Below are 6,028 nucleotides of genomic sequence, written 5' to 3'. Positions count from 1 at the left end.
TTTTTCAAATTGTTGTTGCTTTTCCACAATAAATTTTTCATTTAAAAAATGGCCTCGAGCTCATTGTAAAATTGTTGAATATTATTTTTTTTTGTTATTTAATTTTGGTTATTTTTTATAAAAATATTTAACAGAACTCAAGCAAATTCAAATTTCAAACCTTGTTCAATATTGAAAAAAATTCAACAAACTTTCGTAAACATTTTAGGTTAATGGAGCGCGGATTGCCTGAAAAGCTTGGTACCTTCGGATATATATATCGATCGACATTTTTTCAAAATTTTCTTTTTGATGCAGAAAGGCATCTAGATGCTCAATGAATATTTCTGCATCAAAAAGAAGATTTTTAAAAAATGTCGCTTACGTTATTTTGGCGGAAGGGGCTCGATATGCATGTTTGTACAGTTCTGCACATAAAATAAGTTTGGTAATTTTTTGTTGAATTTGGTAACTTTTTCCGGTGATTTTTGTAAAAAATAAAAAAAATTTTTGCAACACTTGGTCCGAGTCGCTGCCGTTCTGCATGCATAAAACTGTGTAGACCAAGGTGATCAGGCAAGTACTCGATGTGAAATTAAATGCTAAGAATATTTAGGCAGTGATTTATCCAAAATTTCTGAGAGTCACTTGCTTTTTTCTTCACAGCGTATACAACGTTTAATGAGTTATGTGCAAGCAATAAGGTGCTCAAGTAGCACTTGGAGTGCGCATAAGAAGATTTAGCTAACAACTTACAAAACAATTTGCTCTTTGGTTATGAATTACGCAGCAGATGGCAGGCACTGTGCAAAAGTTGCTCTGAATTGAAACGAGCCGCTATCTCGAGATGGGAGGCTCGGATGGTCTTGGAGGATGTGTATAGAAAATTCATTTTTCCATTCGGAGAAATAGTTGCCCATTGTGCCATTCATGAGTAAGTGCAAGCCGAGGTTCCTTTTACAGTGAGAATGAAAAAAAATCCAGCCACTAGTCTGCCATACCACTTGCTAAATTTGAGCCACCTCTGCAGGCGCGGACAAAGGCATATAAAGTGGTCAATTGATTGCTCTTCGTTCTCGTCGTGATAACGTACTCATCGGTAATCGCCATCGTTAGGGCAGCCGCCCATTAGCTCAGTGCCCTGTAATGACCCCGATAAGAACTCTATTTGGAACGGAATAACACCGCTTCGCACTCCGTTTATTGCTAGAGCCGTGTTTGGTCAAGATGACTAGCTGCCTCATATCATTCCATATCGATATGTTAGGGAACCCAGCAGAGAGTGACGTGAGACGTGTCCCAACCAGACATGATATTTCCGCATAATAATCGTTTTCACTAATTTAAATCCTATGGCCCTCAAAACCACTTACTTTTCGACGGGTATAGTGACTTTTACGACTGTAACCGTGTTTTTTAGTAGAAGACTAGCTGCCGTTTCTTTACCAGAACTCTGAGTCATTTGAGTCATTTGGCAAACCGAAATACCGACTAATCTGCACGTCCTCCGAGTAGAAAACGGCACCGCCACCCTCTTTCGCCCTTGACCCATCAGCGTGGATTGATATACCACCATCTGCTACTGGTAGCCCCTTTTTCCCTTCCTACCTTATATGAAGCCGTATATGTATTCTTGTTTTGAACTCCTAAAACGGCGTGATGTAGCCAGTGCTGGCTTCTAAGTCAACTTTGATTCCATTAAGCTGTCCCCTTGTTACCTAATTTCTTGTTGTTGAATTAGACCTTAAAATTGGGCTGATTACAGTGGTAACACATGGCGACAGTCCTAAAGCATTGCCGAGGCCCTTTTGAGAGTGTAGTACACTCCTAGTGCTCTCCTCCTCAGCCCTGTCTATTTAATTTGGTTTGAAGTTCAGAATTATAGAATGGTATTTCACTTTGTAGGAGGGATTCGCTGCAGTTTACCTCAAATCTTAGTGAAGAAAAAGCAGCAGCTCTTGTTTTTTATATAAAAAAGCTGTTCTGCTTTAAGGCCACTAAACCCAAGGCGTTATAGTTGGCCTATTCAGAGATAACGCCCACTTACCGTGGGCAGGAGTTTGTTTGAGGTAAGTAGTACTAAACCATCGGCATAGACAACAACGTTTGTTTCCTTAGACTGAAGCTGATTTCATTGACCACCAAGAGTCTTAGGATAGTGGGTAGTACGCATCCCTGGTGAATACCTCTGGTGGTTATTTTTCTGCTAGTAGCTATACAGATTAGTCTGCTCTCAAGAATGGAGTCGAGTCTAGCTACTATAAAATGCCGAATGCGTACGGACATTACTGAAGAACACTTCAATGCCCAGGAAGCTGGCACGGGGAAAATTGCTTAACAGTTTATCATTAGTATAAATTATGGCGTGGAACGCGCTTCCGTAGATTCACCCCAGTGTGGATGTTAGAACTTTCTCTTATACGTAGGTCAATAACTGTTGCAGGTGTCTTTACAACAACGGAATTATGGCTTGAAGTTCTTTGTGTGTAAGGGATTAAGTTGACCTGCCTTAGGTATAAAAAATTCCCTTACCTTCTGCCAAGCCTTCGTTTCATACCCATCCTTTAAGCATCATGAGAAAATACTTTTTAATGGAGTTATCAACCTGTCACGCGAGCGTTACAACCTGGCAATTTTCGCGCCATTCGTACTTGGATACATGGGATTTGGTTGGTGATATCTGGAATGGGGGTCTTCTCAAAACAAGCTTCAGCATTCGAAATGACGAAAATAAACTTGAAGAGCGGTCGACGTCAATGAGTTAATATCGGGCAGTCTAAGTTACTACAGAACATCTCAAGTCCGATTGCCTTGAATGCAAATTAGCTTTGGTGGGCGCCAATAGTCATTGGTCGAGTTTTCGGCCTAAGAGATAACACCGGTACACAAAAAAAATGGTGTGTCCTTTTAACCAAGCCTACCTACCGACATGTATTTCGAGCCTCTAAAACCGAATCTGAGATCCGTTTGACTAGTGCACCTCTTAAATTACGAAAAACTAAAAAAATGGCAAAAAATTCGCAGTTTGCGCAATTTACTCGAAAATTTGGAGGTGTACGAGTCAAACCGACCTCAGACTCGAATTCAGTGGGTCGAAATACATGTCGTTAAGTGGGTCTGGTTAAAAGTACACACCACCTTTTTGTGCGCCGGTGCAATTGGAAAAACAGATGACGAGTTGCTTGCAAAAATATTAGCTTGATCCAATTTTAAGTCCTTCGGATTTTTGAGTCCCACTTGATTTGCGCAAATTCTACCTTCCCTGAAGCCGACATCAAGCCTCACAATCGCAAAGTGAACAATTTGAATTCACAACACGTCAAAATTCGTAGGAAAAAATTTAGAAATTGTGTCCAAGAAAAACAAATAAAATAAAAATATTTCAGCCATGTTTAACCCCAACCACTGGCCAAGAAAAAATTTATCTGGTTTTTATTTGTGCCTTGTGAGATAACAAAACCCAGAAAACAACGACATGGAGAAAATGGAAATTGCTTTTTCTGCCTTACAATTTATTTAGTTGTTAATAGAGCGTGAAAATTAAATTGCATGCTATTTGCAATGGCTTGAGCAAGGATAAGCACACCATTGCGATAACCACATACAAATACTGCTTATATGTATGTATGTTGTGTGCTGGGCAATAAAAAAATGGCTTTGAGCAACAACAAGTCGATAGAAGGAAGAGTTGGATAAATAAAAAAGAAAAAAAAATGCACTAAACATCAACAAAAAGCACTAAGTAACTAAGCTCGATGAGTACTTTGAACTATGGAATACGTTGCATTGAAGAGTGTATTTTATAAATAGTAAAATGAGTGCAGGTGCTTAGGTTAACGAATGCATGGATCAATGGAGTCTATGACTTTTGCACCACTTTGCTTTCCTTAGAGCATTTCTTTAGCAAAGAAAATTCCCTTGTTTTTACGCTCTACATTCATTTACTTTCTTTATATATTTTACTTGACCATATTGCTCTTCAGGTGGCATTGATTGTAGTAGTTAGACTTAAAAAGGACGAATCCTGGATTGATTAATTCCCTATCCTCGTACCGGCTATTGTATATCCTCAAATACTTTTGATCACACCAAAACGGAAGGTCTGACAAAACAAAGCTCACTGTAAGCCTGATGCCACTGACATTTCGTTCAAACCTCAAGATTGAGTCGAAGGGAGTTTTTTCAACCGTGCAGGTCACTCCAGCCGCAAGAGTTGACTAGCTATTCCCCTACCTAATTTAGGTAAAATATGTTGTATACTCTCTTAGATGTGGGCTCAGGAGACTATCTTCTGTTGGTCTGCTCGATAACGTTTTTCTCCAACTAGAATTTGTATGATAATTATCGGCACTGAGGGTAGCACTGATCGCAAAATGGTAGGTATTTATATAGATTTTCTACCGAATATGCATATCCAATAGTCTTTCTACCACCTTGAAGAAGAAAGAAGTACGGTTTATCGGTTTAAAGTCATTTGTTATTACGAGATGCTCTTCCTTCCTTTGTAAGAGATCATACAACTCTAGTAGGCAATAAAGGCTGAACAAAACTTTGGTTCTGAGAAACTGTTAGCATTACTGGGCTATTCTATAATAGGAAACGCAAGTTCAAAAAAAAAACAATAATATTCATCACAAGGAATCTTAAGGATCACTGCCTAATTAGACTGGGATTTTCACTACAAACTACTACGCGTTAACATCTTTTCACAGATATAAAGTTATACTAAAATATGTAAGTATGTTTTAAATCACTTCATGAGATCAAAGATTTTCACCAACAAATGTTTCGATTTGAAACAAGACGCGGAATATGCATATTTATGAGCTGCAGATTGATAGCACGATTTTTAATAACAATAATTTTAATTTATTTTCTAGTCATATAAGATAAATATTTCTTTCTCGTAAAAAAATTTGCACAAGTATGTAATTATTTATGTGCTTGTTTTTCAAAGTGCTAATGGCAAGATTAATGAAATAATAAACTATAATAACTATATATAATAAATTTGAAGTGCAAATATTGCTATTTATTATTTGCCCTTGGAAAGTGTTCGCCTTTCTTTATTCTGCCCAAACGTAGGACGTATGTGTATACAAATGGGCATTTCCATGACTACCAACGCGATAGCCGTACGCATTCAATATGAAGAAAAACACAGAAAACTTTTATATTTTCTCCTCATATAAATTTTTGTATAGCGTTTCAGTAGCTCTACACTGGGTGTTAGAGTTGCATTCGAAATTTTGTATTCATAAGGTAACACGTAACATGAAAAAATATGAGTTTTTTAACTTTTTAAAGCCATAGCTTGTCCTCTGCACGGTGGGCAGGAAGCGAAGATAGGTTGCATAACAATGTCGACAAAATCTGAAAGCAGGGTTGTATTTGTTGATATGTTAAGGTTAAGAATCCGCTTAAATTGAAATCCTAGCTGCTCCTGTTTTAAAGATATCCACATTTTATATACTTCTGATAGGATATATTTGCAAAACAGGAAGGCGTACTTCTCGATAATTAGAGCATATCTATACGAAAAGAAATTTCATACAAATCTGTTCCCCTTTTTTAACTCACTAAAACGGATCGAATCAATGTGAAACATTTTCATTTTTTCCTACCGAAAGAATAATTGATCGAGATTTATTGGGCGCTACCGGTATACAACTTAGATAAAACACCACAATTACCTTTTTCTGTAGCGTGAACTTTCTCATTACAAACACTTTCAATATCGCAATATATGTATGTATGTATGTATACAATATTGTATGCTATATAATACGGTAGTAATTTTTTATTAAAGGTTTGTTGCTATAAGCAAGTAGCGCAGGCAAGTCGCACTGCGCTTGTGCAAGAAATAAAAATGCTCTAACTTAGGCCAACGGTACTCCGCATAATAAGTAAATAAATTCAAAGCTTGTATGATATTTATGTACTCTTCTGTCAGGAAATAATGACTATTGTACATCCAGAACACTAATGCGATCATAAAGAAAATCGCATGAAAGTATGCGCTTTGTGTGTAGGGCTGCCAGACGTCCCG

Source organism: Rhagoletis zephyria, unplaced genomic scaffold (assembly GCF_001687245.7).
Source record: "Rhagoletis zephyria isolate East Lansing unplaced genomic scaffold, Rhagoletis_zephyria_1.1 Rzeph_scaffold_08076, whole genome shotgun sequence".
In the NCBI taxonomy this organism is placed as follows: domain Eukaryota; kingdom Metazoa; phylum Arthropoda; class Insecta; order Diptera; family Tephritidae; genus Rhagoletis; species Rhagoletis zephyria.
This window is presented reverse-complemented; position numbering follows the sequence as displayed.